The 17802-nt window shown below is 36.0% G+C and overlaps 1 protein-coding gene across 10 annotated transcripts in view; it reads right to left on the bottom strand.

The window, feature by feature from the left end:
• Positions 1–17802, bottom strand: part of LOC117434574 (transcription factor SOX-6) — a 167278-nt gene that overhangs the window by 141932 nt on the left and 7544 nt on the right. The gene's annotated exons all lie outside the window — the stretch shown is intronic.

The following is a 17802-nucleotide window of genomic DNA, read 5'->3' as shown; positions in this document are numbered from 1 at the left end:
GATCATAATATTCATTGATGCTTATCTACCACATTATTGCAATGTTATTATGTATTTTAATAACAAGCTGGGATCTCATTAACAGCTGATTTATTCCATTAGTCTGTCTCAGCGCCACCAATTAAACAAGGACAGAGGTTTCTAAGGTCATAGCTAATTGATCTGAGCATAAACAGTTTCAATACACACTACCTGAGCTAGATCATTTAGCAACCCCATATGATGCTGCTGAGGTACACGAAAAATGAAGCACAGAGGCGAAAATATAAGACTAAAGTGACAAAGCTGGATTTCAAAATTCAAATGACATTCAAGTGTAAAAGGGAAAGTAAGCCTCGTAGGCACAATGATACAATGTACATGGGGATGCTTAGATGCTACAGGCGACAGTGCAAGTGCGAAGACAAACAAGGCTAACTAGACACGATGACCCTGAGCAAATGAAACCCTGTTGTTGCTCCGATAACACCTCAGAGTTGACAATCAGCTGCAGGCTGCTGTACCACGGTGGAACCAGCCAGGTTGAAGACACCCAGCAACGTCCCGGAGAAGTGCACAGGTACATAGCGAGCATACAAAATATACAAAGCAAATGCATAAATGAGCTTGACTGCTATCGGACACCTGGGCTGCATTATGAAACTCTGCTTTAATTATGCAGTATGTAACAAGAGGGGAACAGCTTTCAAGATATGAATTTATACATAGTAGTAAAGAAAACGTATGCAATAATAAAGTAATATTCTAATTCATATTTTTGTTCTATTCCTAGTTCAAAAGCCTCATCAAGACTTTGATATTTCTGTCATATATTATTATTATTATTATTATTATTATTATTATTATTATTATTATTATTATTATTAATAATAATAATAATAATAATAATAATAATAATAATAATAATAATAATACACTTTTAAAAGGCCCCTTATTCTTTAAATAACTCTTGCTGAATATTAAGCATGCAAACTCATGGTTCAGAGTAACTGAGCTGTCTTCACACACGGATTGGGTAATTAGGCAATCAAAGTTTGATTAAAAGAGAATTTCAATCATTTCAACAACAACAACAACAACTTCAATTTATATATAGCGCCTTATCATGTGCAAAGCAATTGACCAGTTTTCCCCAGCAGTTTTATTAGCAAAATTATTACATTCATAATTACCGTACCATTTTATTAGAAGAACCAATTTGTATTTTGATTTTAGAAACATACAAATACTCCTTCCAGATGTAACTGTTAGGAGAAACCTTTGAATGATCTGTAACAATTACAGCGTAATTACAACAGTGGGTATGTATGAGCCAAGCGGAAACCAAACCAGAATCAGAAACTGTAATACCTTAAAGTTGAAGTGATTTTTGGCTTTGTGTGCTTCCCTAAAGTGAGGCACATCTTTTCAATGTCTAACAGATCTTGGCCATTTAAAGGTGAAAATATCCAGACAGTTTAGGACCAGTCTAGGTCACTTCAAAGCCTGATCTGATCCACCTTCATGGACGCCAGTGGCATTTATATCAAAGCCTGGCATTTTCCATGTCAAGGACTTGTGTCAGGAGTCTTTCAGCCTCCTGCACGCAAGTTCAGATGTTCATCTTTTATTTTCCCGATTTAGTGACCGCCTCATGGAATGGAAGACAACAAGGTTTTGGAAGTTAAACTACTATGTTATTTTGAACCGTAATACAATTGTTCATTTGTTCTATGGAGATTTTGTGTTGTTGTTTGTTTAACTGAAACATGTGAAAAAGTGTAATGAAAGGTTATATACAAAATAAAACCAATTGGTTGTTTAAATTGATTGTCAGAGTGGGAATAAACAGGGTTATATGACCAAAAGACTATTCTTTTGAAGGGCTGCTGACACTATGTTCAGTACAATCTTTACAAAACAATTGAGTTACCTGCAACTTACAGTCTACATACAAAAGGTACTTCAGGCACTTAATACTGTTGAAGCTGTAGCTATATTCAGCAGATCGGCATGTCAGTTTAGATATAGTTTGAAAAGTCAGCTACACTATAGCCCAGGGCAAGCAAAGGGAGCATGGATTCAAGCTCTAGGTAGCCTGAATTATTAACTACACACAAAAGCTGTTACAAAACGAACATGTAATTTGAAGAAAATAGGACCTTGGTTAAAAAATATCACGTGGCTCTTTGTCACATTTGTATAAAAAAGTAAGTGTGAAGCACACTTAATTTTACCAGTACAATCAAGTTTGGACTACTTTTGGCTGGCTGTTTTGTGTTTCCTTTCTTAGAACTAATAGCTGTGGCATTATTACAAGGAGATTGCTCTATGTTATCATATGATTAAACCACAGATCCATGCTGTAAGCTGCACATGCATTCATCTCTGAGAAGGGGTCTCAATAACAAAGGCTCATGATGCTGTGACCATACCCTAATTATTTGGGAGCTATGCATTCTCAGTGACACGCAAGAAGTCACAACATCACAAAGACGGGAATTTTTTAAAAAAAAAAGAAAAAAAAAATCAACTGTATCATCGTGTTATTTGATTAAAAAAAAAAATGTTGTAGCTCCTAACACACTGTCATAACCACCCTTTTTCAAAATAGGAACAAAAAGGTACACAGGACTACGGGTAAAACTAGCTTAGCTGTAAAATTGTTACAGATGCATATCCACTCGTGTTTTACAACAGCAACTAACTGGCAAGCACTGTTTGCATGACTGCAGCAAATTAAGTTCTTCACTTTTGTGAAAAGAGCACCATGGTTTCCTTTAATTACTGTATATGTGTCTCTAAATGTACTTCAACACAAATGTGAATTGTTCTTTATACTTTAAGTCAAGAACACCTTCCCTGTTAGTTATTATGAAATCTAATCACGTCTGCAGGGCAGTGACACATGGAAGTCACGGGCATGGCATATTCTCTTTGACGGTGTTTACATGGACAAGTCATGACAGTTTCCCTCACGATGTTTTGGCCATACTTCGCAGGAACTGCGTTTCCATGTAGTTATGATTTAGGACGACAAATCGGGCGGTGACAATGCAAATTACTGCAGTCATAGTGATTTAGGGAGGGGATATTTAAATGTCCCTGTCTGCATACTAATTAGGGAAAGAACGACTTTTAATATCGTGAGGAGAGCTTGCATGCGTTGCAATGAAGATAAAAACTTTTAACAAGATACATGAATTCACGTGTTGTCGCGCACATTCTGAATTACGCTGCACATTAACTACTTGTTTGTCTGGTTACCTTTCCAACACACACACACACACACACACACAATTATATAAAATATAATTTCTACAAGTTTTTACTTTGTCTTTCATTTTAATACTGATGGTGTTTAAAAAGTACCAGTGGTTGTAGGTATGAGTATAACCGCGGCGGTTCTAGTGTTGAAGTAGTCCATAAACGTACAGTGTGTGTGTGTGTGTGTGTGTGTGTGTGTTGTACGGCCTTTCTGCTGGAGATTACGTGAGATTAAATCAGAAAAACGGGACCTTGACTGCTGAAACCTCGTGAGCCACAAGCACGATTACTGTTCCGGTTTACATGGCTTTTTACAGCAATTTTTATTGTGAGAAAGCGATTGACCCTGACTTTAAAGTCGTGCTGACCAAAGGACGTTCGTTTACTGTTTTGCGTGACAACGTCACAGATTCGCGTGATTTTCACGTGCATGTAAACCCAGCCTTTGTTTACCAAGTAAAAGGTCTCCGAGCTAATAGTCAAGTAATGGTGTGTTGTTTGAGCTTGCTCATTAAACATTAAGGCTTTTGTCACAGGTAAAGACTGTGCAAGCTAGCCAAAATATGACATTTGTCATATTCGTTCTTTAATATAACAGTAAATGACCACGGAGATGAACAACATAATTCTTAACTACTTCTTCCTCTCCTCCTACTATTACTACTAATAATATTAGTATATACGTTTGATCCAAAATCAATCTGTGTGTTTAAGCTTGTGCAGATACAGCCAATGTGCATTTAAATGCAACTCCTCTCAGTAACTGAAAGACTTCTGTCAGTAACAACAAGTAATTGTCTCCTGACTTATCAACTTTAAGTCACATCACTATAAAGGTCCTGGTTACAAAGCATCTGTATTCGGAGACTGAGCTATTTTAAGCAGAGCTCAATGTGGATATCTGAGTGCTGCAAGTCAATCACATGGTAAATTAAACTAGAATAGAATCAGTTGATCCATAAATGATCAGGTTACAGAGAGCCACATCAGTCTCAGCAAATTATGTATGTTGTTCTTGTTCAAGCATTAGCAGCACATTCTATATTCCAGTAGTTATTTCACTGAAAAACGATATTTGCAATTCAATTGCATCCTCAACGGTTTACCTTTTCAATAAAATTTGCCACTGTAGTCATGCATTTTCTAAGAAAGAACAATGATAAGAAGTTATCTACTTAAAGAAAAGTAAAATCCATATTTAGTGCACAGAACTTTTTTTTTTTTTTTTTTTACACAAACGTCGGTGAACAAGGCTTATAGCAGAAAAGGTTGAGTACTTCATTTCTTTTACAGTAGCTTTCCATTTATGGAAGGATTTCCAAGAGAAAGAAAAAAAATTCTAACACAATTCAGCATGGTAATGCATCCCCCCAACTTCACAGAGAATTCTGTAAATCCATATAGGGCCCCATTATATCCCTCAGTACTGTCTAATATACTAAACAAAGTAAAATCCCCTCTGCAATCTTCAATGTTGTTTTATACTTCTTAATATTTTCTCCCTTTAGAAACTACAAGCGTTGTACTGTACAACACAAGGTAGAGGTAAACAACCTAAAAATATAAAGTCTACCCCCGTGTCTGGCCCAAAAAGATTAGCAGGTTCCTTCACCTTTACAAAAACAACAAAAGAACCCCTAGTATGCATTATGTAACTGGTATAGGAGGAATAACAAATCTGACATTTGAGAAGTACAGGTGCTTTTGTTTGGGCTTCCTGTTTTACAAATGGAACTCATGGTACAAATAAGATTATTTTCTCATAAATGTGATGACCTCACTAAGGTCGCTTTTAAAGAAGAGCAGTGTTCTGACATCACTGCAGCTACCAGAGCAGATTTCTCAATTGTCTAGACTGTAGCCGCAGTGTTTGAATGGTTTTGCTTATTACTTAGCTTTTTAAAGAAAACAAATGGAGTGTTTTAGTCACTGATCACTGACATAATTGAGTTTAACATTCTTTTCCGAAAAAAAAGAATGTTAAATTGAGGTCAAATTATCTCTCCAGTCAGGCAATCAATATGTGAAACGAGGAAAGAAATGCTGCCAGAATATTTTAGAGGTGAATTAAATGAGTAAAAACAGGAGATGCATGGTTCTTTAAAATACTCTGTACTGTTAGACACATGTTCTTTTTAATGAGACACATTTACCACTACTGAAAATGGCACAGTGAGTTTTAACAGTAGGGGTTCTAAAACATATTTCATATGGCCAAAGTGTTGGATTTGCAATGGTTTTGTGCAGATAATGTTAAAATCTTCCTTCCACAGGTTTGGGATTTCCCCACGGATAGATGAATTTGTATCATCCATTCAGGACCATTACATATGCTATTCATTTCACTAGTAATTTCTATACTCGTTTTCAAAACTGTGCTTTACTGTTAAAACTGCAGTGTTTGTACTTCAAACACTAGGTGGCGCTGTTGTGTCTTAAAGCTCCAGGTTCCCACATTCATGTTTGATTTTACACTAACACCTATTCTCTTGCTGTCTGCATTCTTCCATAGTTTAGCGTTCTGTGAACTCGACTTATTCAGGACCTTGCTGTCCAGTTTGTTGATGTCCACCTAAGTAATCCCAAGGTCCGTTTCCCTGCTAATCCCTCATGTGTTTGCCATTCTCCACAGAGCAGCTAGATTGTTCTGGATGAAGTGCTGCGTGCACCCCTAGTTCAGATAAAATGTACATAGAAAACTGTGGTGATATAAGGGAACGACATGCTGGATGACTTGGCAGGAATAGGGCATTTTACACCTTAACATTAATTACAACAGAACTGTTAACGCTTTTTTTATTTAATAGCCTATTTGTAAGTCAGATCAGGCTTTCTGACATTGTGCTCGCCAAATTCACATCCGATTTGGAGATTCTGTTTTCCCAGGGTGCCGACACCATGCTACTCTCCAGATCATAATAACATGAGGTTACTATTATCGGCTGTGGAAGCACGACAGGTGGGTCATGTGAGAGGTCAGTAGTTTTGTTCTGAGGGCCAGACACATGGTTTTCATTATTTTTTATAGAAACAGCAGCACACTCTGCAAAAACAATAGCATGTGGCTCCAACTGCCACTGTTTATGTTAATAAGCTGGAATCTGCTTAATAATTGGCTTGCCATTCATTGCTTATTGCTAAACAAAACTGCAAATATGTAGGCAAAGGTTATTTGGGCAAGACACCATAGATTATTCTAAAAGGATCCTGATAAGGATCGGGTTGGATACGAATGTAATTTATATTGGAATAAATGTAAACCTGCATGTTACCTTGAATAAGTACAGTAGGATACCTCCTGCTTGTTTTTTTTTTTTTTTTTTGAATGCCAGAACCTTCATAGCTAAAGCTTGAGCCTAATAGCTAAGGCATGTAAATAGTTTTGACATGAAAAACTTTGTGAAGTACAACTTGACCAAACAGAAGTGGTTTCAGACAGAGTGTGTTTAGGCTAAAAAAAATTTAAAATATTCCAGGGGTGATATATGCCAAATGTATTCAAAGCTAACCTTTGTTAAAATGTTTTACATTTCGTAACTACAGCCATTTATTTTCATTCCGGCTATAATTTAAAACTAGTAGCGGACATTTCCAGTCAACTCAAAAGGATTCAAGAAAGGTAACCTTTACATAAACTGGAAAATTACACCTTTTGTAACTGTATTGTCCTTTCTGAGATTCAGTCACTTGGAGGGAAAAATAAGTAGCTTTTTGCCATAACATTTCTGTATATGGAATTTCAGCTCTTTATTAATACCTTTTAGTTTGCAAAAACATATTGGCGTATATGAAAAGGAGTAATAGTTAGGTTAGGTGCTGACATTTTGAGGAGGAAGCCAGTTGTGAAACACAGAAGCCAGGCTGTCTATGCCAGGTGTTAAGAGTAGTTTTATAAATGCTTGACAAAGGTCAGTATCGCATGACATTTTTATGGTCTGACCAAGTCACTATTGCAAATAGAAAGAGAAATGAAGAATAATCTTTATCTGAAATAAATATTTTTGGTTTTGTTTTTGTTAAATAGAGAGCAAGTACTTTGAAGTTTTGAAAAAGGCATAAAACTTTGTAAGTCATTAGATAATCAGAGGTAAATTTACATCAGCTAAATTTAAAATGTTTAATAAAATCTTCTGTGAAGAGATTGTCAGTTTGTGTTTTCGTACAAGCATGCACAGTCACAAATTAATATACCAGTTGTGCCACGTATGTCCTTTTTATGCATTTTCTATGTCCTTTTGACATTGCAAATGGCATTTGGACATTAAGTGTGTTACAATTATTATTTAACACCTACAAACACATAAATGGGACGGGGATGTTACACAAGGTTTAATTCACAGAAACTAGGGACTTATTACAGAAGTCTTGAAATGAGGACTGGGGTAAATGCACAGTATGTTAAGATACCTGTAAAATCACTGCAGGGTTTACAGTTAGCCCTTGAGTCACGCATGGTAGACAGCCCATCTAACACTGAACTCTAGCCTATTGAGAAGCATGGTAACACACATCACCAATAAGACAGGTTAATATTTCTGTACACGCTATATGGCATATAAAAGACGCAAATGTCTAAATGCAGGCACAGTATGATCAAATCTAGACAACAAGTAATGGATCCAGAAAGCTTTGATGAATACTTAACACAAAAGACGCACACACCCTGACAGCACCTGAATAGATTTTTTTAAAAAAACAGGAAAAGGATGATACTACTTAGCAAAGCTATCCTAAAACATAACATTTTTTTCCTGGCATCTTTTATATTCTCACTTGCTGTCAGCAGAACTCCATCAATGGCTTTCAAGTTCTTAGCAAGCAGATATACAGACACACTACAAAAGCTTTTGCCATAATAATGACTCAAGCTCCCTGATCAAACATTCACAAAATCAAGGACTGAAAAGTGAGAGCTCGTCAGTGACCTTTGATAATAAAAACACCTATTTATCTAGCTGTACCAACCCCATGACTCTCATTACTTTCTATGAAGCAGATACTTCCAAAGCTAAATTTGGAAGCTACACAACTTTTAAGTCTAATGTTTTATGGACCATACCATGCATTGCTAAAGCTGCAGAACTAAAGCAAATCCACTAATTATTTTTATGATGAGTATTTTTTTCCACAGAATTATATGCACATGTATCGTGTGTCTCTGTTGTTGCAGCATTTCAATTTAAAGTGTTTTCTTCTTTAAAATATAAATACATTTTTCCTTATTACTAATGAATGATGGTTTGGATAGGGGGTTTATTTCATTTCAATTTGATGATTTGTTGTGTTTTTGGATTTAAAGTGGAATATTCAGATTTTCCAAACTTCTTACCTGGTGTTTATTCTTGCTGTGATTAACATTGGCCGGCACAAGCTTTTAAGAAAATGGGCCCGATTCTAGAATGCCAATGTTTTGGCAAAGCTGTAGCTCTTTGCCATGTGGGATACATTTATTTATAACTTGATTCAAGATTCTTTAAAATACCAAACAAGGGAGAGAGGTTGTATTCTTTTAAATCTGGGATGGCGCGGGCGGGTGGTGCCGTCTTACAATGCAAGTGCTTAAACATAGTAGTTTTTGATTTGTTTGTGGTTTGCACTTAGAGAGCTGGGGCTGGTGGAGAGCCTTTAGTCTAGTCCATTTATCAATAAACAAAGAGTGACTGGGAAGCAGGGTCTGTTTTAAAATGCCATTAACATTATTAGCTTGAACACTTGGCATCACAGTTTAAGCAGTGTCTTAAGCTGTAACTGCTTTAAACCTTGCATTAACTAAAGATATCTTGTACAATTATAAACTAAATGACAAGACATGTACAAATTTAACAATTCTGATAAATGTTTTATTAACCAAGTAATTAGTGCACTAGCTAGTATGTGTACTGTTTTATCAAAACTACAACATAGAATGATCACAAGCCTGCACTTCTTCCTAAGACCCTGGCTCAGGCTTCAGCCTTGCTGTCTTTAAAATGTCTTTATGTCGATGCCATTATAAAAGATAGCATGAAACAAAGGCCACGTTTAGTGCAAGAAAAAATATTTCAGCTAAACTACTGTCATAATTTCAGCAACAGCATTTTTCCCTTCACGTGTCCTTTTTCACTTTAATGTGCTTTTGGCATTGCCTGTTACAAGTTTCCACACAAAACTGTAGGGAATCCAATTTCTGCTTAATATTTCACAGCTTTTCCATATAATTTTGAATCCTGTTTTCAGGACCTCATGTGAACAGTTGTGTCACATTCAAAACAGACCCCCTTCACGCTAGCTCTTGGTTTCATTGGAGACCAAAAAATGGGACTGCTGTTCCTGTTTTAGGAAGGTATAGAATGGGACCGCACAAGTAGGCATGGTACTGCAGCATGTATGGTGGTTTTTCAAATCCATAGGAGCTGCAGATGTCATTGTTTCAGGCATTTGTTTTAAATGTTCTTTAAAACCTAACCCAATTTCCATTTCATTGTCACTGTTTTAAATTAAAGCTGTACATAAAAAAGGGAAGAGAATAGCAGCAATGAAGGGCATTTTTCTAGCCTTGGATGAAGCTGTTAATAACACTGCAGTAGAGTTGTGCTTCTCCTCTCTCCTTAATGTTCGATGCTGGTGTGATATACAAGATGTTTCTTAGAATGCAATAGCTGGCTGAAAGTTATTTAAGTGAAAGGGTCCATATATGGTCCTGTTTTCCTTCTGTAATGTCTCCAAACGTAATTGTTTAGCATGCAGTGGAGGAAAATGCGAGACAGACTTTGATCAACAACCCTGAACTCTTGAGTATCATGCTTTACAAATCTAATTATGTTTTAAAACTACTTCAATAACAAACAAATAAACTCTCTTTCTCTTATGAGTCAAAATGTCTGAAAACCCTTTCAGACCACTGAAAAAGAAGGTTGTTAGACTGAAGAAGAAGAAGAAGAAGAAGAAGAAAGGCACATTTAACTAGCGACAATTGCTAAGGCATTGATAGAATAATTAAAAAATACCTGTAGAATGTAATGAATATTCAGAAAATACACTGGTTTTAGAGGTTCAGCATAGTATTTGAACACCCCAGTCCAAACTGTCTCAAACATACTGCTATTGCGCAAATAGTCTGATCAGTAATTAAGGAAACATTCTTAAGACACTACTGTATGACTACCGTCTAATACCAGATCTTAACTGACTTTTGTTTGGATTGTGATCAATTTGCTTAGGAAACCAGAATGACAAACCGAACATTATTAATATATAGGATTTGTACTAAAAAAAGATAGAAAAAAGGAAACTGATAACTTTAATGTGCAACTGACTGTGCAGTATGAAGCTTTCCATTTTAATTACTGAAATCCATTACAGTATCACCCTGCTTCCCCACACTGACTCATAAACTCCACCTTGTCTTGCTTGCAAAGGATGAAGACTGTCCAACTTCCTGGCTAATGATTTAAACCTGACAAGCCTTTCCTTTTCAATTTAGATCTCCAAAAGAAACACAAGCCCTTTTTCTTGAGAATTTAGCCCAGGTTGCTTTTTTCTCTCATCCGCTGCAGCTACTGTATCGCTTTAATCTTGAAGATTTTCAATAGACAGTATCAACACTAACCTATGACTGCCCTGTCAAGCAATCGTTGATGTCACAGCATAATAAATCCTGAAAGAACAGCACCAATACTTAATGTAACACGAAACCAGGGCCCTGCAGAGGGTCTGTCTGCTGTCAGGAACAGTTTTGCTGCTGCTATCTGGAGCTGACAAGAGCAGAACTAGCAGGGTAGCAGCCTCCTCACCAATATAGCTGTTTAAGAATGAACACTTTGTGTTCCATGTATGCAACAATACTATCTTCATTTACTGACATAAAATTGCAGTACTGGTGAATTCCTAAGATATTATACCGATTTTATTTTACTAAAAGATAACATCTTTTAGTAAAATAAAAAAACACATACAGTATCTATCTATCTATCTATCTATCTATCTATCTATCTATCTAGAATAAAAAATATTAGGACTCGTTTAGACAAGATGGAGGGTCAGATAAAGAGGGTTCTACTGTATTGTGCTAGTATTTAAAATACATTTTCAAAATTTACTTCTATGTAGTTGTAAATCTGAGTGACAAATCATGTTATATCAATTAGTGACCCTGAGTCATTTATATATGCAATAAAGTTTTTGATTTATCATATAGTGACACATTTGCAATGAAGAAAAAAAAGAATTCAGTGCATACTAGGATCACTGAGATCATCATCACGAACCAAGAATTGCAAGCCTCTATGTTTCAGCTGCTGTCTGAGACGCTTGTGTTGTCTTGACAAATATCGAAGAGGAGCAAAAACATTGTAGATTGGCTTATTAAATCACAACTTTGCAGCATAGTTCCAAAGCTCAAATCAGATTAGGCGTGCAGTTCAAGTGAATCTTTCATCGTCGTTTTCATGCACAGGCTCCAGCTGCAAAGGTTACACAACCAACTGGTTCCAAACAAAATAAATATTACCTGTCCATCGAACACCAGAAAACAATGTCATTAACTACACTCACTCTGGAGATCCATTCAGATTCACTGGGGCAGCAGTGTGGAGTAGTGGTTAGGGCTCAATCCCCGGTGGGGACACTGCTGCTGTACCCTTGAGCAAGGTACTTTACCTAGATTGCTCCAGTAAAAACCCAACTGTATAAATGGGTAATTGTATGTAAAAATAATGTGATATCTTGTAACCATTGTAAGTTGCCCTGGATAAGGGCGTCTGCTAAGAAATAAATAATAATTCAAAGAGACAAACGATTCAGCTAAAAACAAACTAATGAACAGTGAATGGGTGTTATCAAAACCCGTAGCATCAGTCTTAGGTTTTATTTCAGCACTGAGATCTGGAGAGATTGTGCCATTTGTTTTAGTCACCCAAAAGAGTAGGCTGCCTTCCAAACTGCCTGTTCAGAATCCCCTTCCATATGTTTTAAATTTGAGGCTTCTCGGTAAGGATTGTTGCCATTTCCTTAAATTCCCTTTAAAGCCTGCAAGGTTATTTTTGATAGGCCATAAATAAACAATACTGGTGATTTATGAAGTACTAATGTTATTTTTGACTTTCCTACTGTATGCAATATTTAAGATGTTAAAGGGAGGGGATCCTGGTACAGATATATATGCTCTCTTGCCTTGCTAACCAGCTGACTCTAAAGTATAATAATATAGCAGTTATGAGTGAGCCCCACCTTTGCTTTTTGAACTGCCTGTACAAAATTCATTACATTTTAATACAAATGCATCAATATTATTGTTTTTTTTTTCCCCATGGTCTCTTTCTTCTATCCTTGTACTGCACAAGAACCCAGGGGAAAGGATGATCCATAAACCGTTCAAGGATCATATAGCAGATCCTATTCCATGGCCACTGAGTTAGCAGCACACAGTGGTCCATGATCATTTTCTTCTTGATCTTCCCTCACAAGTATAACTGTGCAATTCTTGCAGCACCGGGCAATCAACTCCCACAAAGCTACGCTTGCATAAGTGAAACAGTAACAGAATGTGCATAGGGGGTTGTTTTATTGTTTAGGTAATCCTAAAAATGCAACAGTTGTAATATAAATATCTTTAATTTTAGCCTGACTATCATTGATGCATTGTCAATGTTACAGAACAATAAATAATCTGTTCATATAATTACTGTAAGCCAACAAATACTTTTACGTTTCAAACTTGCATGCAAAAAAAGATTAAATGTTGCATGTGCAATAAAATTAATAATATCAGTAGAAGTAATAATAATAATAATAATAATAATAATAATAATAATAATAATAATAATAATAATAAATAGAATCTGTCATCCACTTTTTTTGTAAATGGAATACTAACAGGCAGCAGAAAAAAAAACATGTGATGCAAAAAAGCCACAATGAGGGGGTAGTCGAAGAAAAATAACTTTAACTTGAAATGGTTTTGGCTTACCGACAAGTTGTCCACAGAAGAGCGTGGACTGGCATAAACATGTGTACAAAATTATAAGTATATTTCTAGAAGTATGCAGGAGGCAGCCGCCCGCACACAGCACAGGATCCCAACAACGCTTTGCTTCAGCACTAGTACAAGCCACTGCATTTTAATTACTGCAAAGCTCCACATATATCAGCTTTGATATGGAAATACTCTCTCGTCTTCATATGCACTACAGAAATCTTTATTGGATTCATATAAAAGAAAAACAAATCCAATCCCAACACCTGATATCGCTGGTTAGAAGTACAAAAATGCTCTCCAAAGCTTTCAAAACCAGAAAATGTATACAGCTTTACACTCCTGGGGTATGATCCATAACTTACTGTTGGAATTCAAGTAAAGTGTTCCCAAGGTGTAACCTTCATTAACATATCCAGAAATCATACACAACAAATCTGAGTTTAATGAGTTTAATTACCAACGGAAAAAAGAACCATAAACCAAGTATCTGAAAAGGAAAAAAAAAGACTAATTCCAATGCTATAATAAAAGCAATGACTGTTCTAAAATATGAAACAATCTCTTCTTCCATCATGGTTAAATAATGTGCCAAAGTACATAACTATGTTAGATCCTTGTGTCCTGCAAAGTTTTTACTTTGTTTGCAGCCAGGCTGCAATTAGGGTGTGTAGTTAGGATAAGTACAGGCTAGCTGATTTGTACTGGCTGTGTGGAGAGAAAGACTTCAAATCAAGTTAAAATCTATACACTACACAAGCATTCCATTATATGGGTATTGTTTTAATTTAATGAATTCTGATGGTTCTCTGCAGCCAAATACTTAAATAGTGTGAGATGCATTAGATCAAAGTTATAGCAAAAATGGTCATACCAGCAGAAAATATCTTAACCCCAGGGCTACAGTGGCAAACTGCTGCCTTAGGTTTACATACAGTATGTCATAAAGATTGTGTTTAGTTATACCACCACATTCAGTCACTTCCACCTCTTGAGGGCAAGTTCCCACAGCCAGCAAAATTGAGTTTGACTTGTTATAAGACACCCTGTAATGGTCTGTCACAGTGTCATTGTGACTGCTCAATTCTGAACCAATCCCAGTGGAGTCAATCTCATTCTCAAGCCCTATTTAAAGAGTCCTAAGACTTGCTGATGCTCTATTCAGACATCATTTACCTCGTGATATTTATTTCCCTGGGTAAAGTTTCACAGATTACATCAGCAAAAGATAAATATTGACATACATAAAGTGTGTTAGTCTCGCAGTGAAGACATTAGTAAGAACACTTCTATTGACAAATACTTTTAAAAAGGGTCCATTGCATCACTTCGACTGAGAAACAGAAAACTAATCGCACTATCAATACTAACCACCTCCCTGTGATTCTGTCAGGCTCGTCCCACTACCGACTCTCAAGCAGATACCTCAGTGGTATCAAAGAGTATATTATCCTGTATATTAACTCAACGGAAGGAACACTGCTTTTTAACTAGCATATGTAGGAAAGTTATCCTGGTAAAAAACATTTAGGATCTGCGACTTTGAATATTCATGCATTAATTTGGATCACTAGAATCACAATACTGTGAACTGTAAAACTATTTTACAAAGAAGCGTCTGACATCTGATTGGGTCAGGGTTTATTACCTGCTGAAATTATTAACTATGGATTATGAATGTAAACAAATAAAGTTATTATCAACCGCTGGATGTGATTCACAAAGAGTGTATGGATTCAACTGGTTTAAAAAGGCGATAATGTATCAAAAACACCATTGAGAGAAAAAGCTATAGCTCAATAATAGTTTTTATTATTCTGGATAAAACCCTTTCTCAGATTTTTAACTATTTAAGTAATGTAAAACTAGTTGTGTTCCTTATAGTCCAGATTTAAAAGAAATAGCCCAAAAATAACACACATCACATGCTTGTTTATGAGCAACTTATATTTAGAAAAAAGAATCCTGAAAAAACAACTATTTTCAAAATCAAAATCGCTTTATCATAATTTGTGTATTGTTTGATGTGATCTATTGCACTTTAATTCCACAGCCACTTCTAATGTTTTATAGGCTGTTGCGTATTTGCAAATTCTAAAAGGTACTGATTTACACACTTACAATAAATGTGGACTTGCAAAATATATTTGAAAAAATCAAAAGGATAAATGTATTTGATTTATGGCAGGTAAACAGGCAGTAACCCATAACTGCAGTTTCTCTGAAATCTCAGTCACTAAGCAGGCCTGCTGCTGAACTAATTGAAAGAGAATTATTTAAACTTCATTGAATGCTTGAATTTTAGATTGATAAATGCATTCTACTGATGCCAAACAGGCACAGGATGTCCCACGAGAAGGCATTAAAATTCAATTAACTTTAAACAGACATAGAATCTACTTCACTAATCCAACTGATAATTCCCATTGCCATACATAACACATAAAATCATTATATAATTGACAAATGTTTGATAAAAAATAGAACTTTTCTTGAACACTCAAAATATATATATATATATATGATTAGGTATCTGATTTATTGGCCGTGGTTATTTTTCTGTATGATAGGGGCTTCCTCTCTTTGCACTGTGGTTGCATCTAAGGATTTTACATTTGTACTGATATGTTAAGTCCTCTGCCAAGACTGCATGATAGCAAAATATGTTCAGTGGTCAGGATCTCCTTCTGGGTTCACTGCCTCTCCCAAGGCTTTACTGGCAGTGAGATGTTTCAAATATAAAAAGTTGACATCAATCCCTGCAGACAAAAAAAACACTGTGGAAGACCTATTTGAACTACTGTTCTGTGCTTTCCATCATCATTATTTAGACCCAGGCAGGGCTTGAATTTAAGCGTGGGATCGCGGGAATCGCGCATTTTCCAAGTTGCTCCCACATATCTGCAACTTTCAGTGCAGTAAAATCCCGCAGAGATATTTGAAGACACCAAGCTACTGTATTTTCCACGCAATTTAGAATGCCTGAAACACTACAACAGTCTCAGGAAGTGGGTGTCAGTGACGAAAGCACTATGAGATGCATTCTGCGTAGTTCTGATTAAAATAAATACATTTTAAAAAAGTAGTGCTGGATATTTTAAGTGCCACGAGACTTTATTCTCTTGTATGTGATTCTAGGCTGCTATCTTTATAAGCATTACAGAAACTCAGTACACTGCAGTAAGTAAACAGTTTTGAAAAAAAATATGACATTAAGTCTATATAGGTGTTGTTTTGCAAGTGGTGACTTTCGGTTTAACTCTTAAAACTCAGCCCCATTCAATTTGGAGCGCCAGCGCACCAACAGTTACGCACATATTACACAGGTACCGTAAAAGCCACCTACCTGGTCATGGCTTGTTTAAAAGTACAGACTCAGGGCTTTCCAAAGACGTATTCAGTGTGTGTATGCGGTACTCCTAACCAGAACTACGACTGCCTGAAGTGAAGCCTCTCATCATGCGAGAGAGTTCACAGCTGAGGTTTTGTTTTGAGTCTATTGCTTTGTCGTTGTAGCCGCTAGACTGAAAGGGGCAGTATAGTTAGAAAGCTTAGAAGCTCAGCTTCCTCTCGTCCGTCCCCCCCCCCCTCCCCCCGTGTTCATTTCATATAGAGGTTCGACGGTGCATTTTTTTTGTAGCCATCTATGATTACAATATACACAACAGTGACCAAAAGCTTTTTTTTATATATATATATATATATATATATATATATATATATATATATATATATATATATATATATATCCTCATCTCTACCACATATAGTATGCCTAATCCTGTTGCAACTTACATAATATGAATGGACATTTTGTGGCTTTTCATTTGATATGTTACATGCATGCAGTACAAACTATCCAGTAGTTAAACATACATAAATGAAAACAGTGAAAAAAGGTGGAAATAGGGCTGAGTGTAGAGTTAAAAAAAAAAAAAGGAATGGAGCGCTGGTTAAAAAGAAAAGCACCTTTAGTGCTCTGTCTCACAGTGCTGAACAGCTGTAGGTCTCCTGAAAGCAGCTTATTTTAAAGCAACACCAGTGTGAATGATGATGCAGTAAAATATATATAGTTTTTTATATGCAGAAGTGCCTTTTTTTGGAATGCCCACCCTCCCATTGGCTGCAGCATAGGGGGGAAATCCCCCCAGCACACAAAAATTCAAGCCCTGCCAGGTATCTATGTAGAAATATATGGCCATTTGGATGTTTGCATGAGGCTGAAACCCAACTCGCTTATCTAATACAGTAAGACAGATTTACAACTGATATAGACATAGATATTAAAATCAATATAAAAATAGCTATGGTTCAACAGTACCTTACATCTATAGAGGTATACTGATGAGACCAAGTAACAGTTCTTGCTACTTAATAAACATAATACTGTTACGTTTTAAGTACACCAGTGACTGTGACGTATGTGCCAAAAGTAGAATATAAGACACTTGATAAATATTGTCCATCTTGAATTACATTTTTAATGCCATTTGCCTTTTTTATATATTAATTGTGTATGTAATTTTCAACTACATTCTTTAACTTTTACACTTTACTGTGTTTTTTATTTTGCTAGAACTGCATGAAGTGTTTGTAACATTGTA

Source organism: Acipenser ruthenus, chromosome 28 (assembly GCF_902713425.1).
Source record: "Acipenser ruthenus chromosome 28, fAciRut3.2 maternal haplotype, whole genome shotgun sequence".
Taxonomy (NCBI): Eukaryota; Metazoa; Chordata; class Actinopteri; order Acipenseriformes; family Acipenseridae; genus Acipenser; species Acipenser ruthenus.
This window is presented reverse-complemented; position numbering and strand designations above follow the sequence as displayed.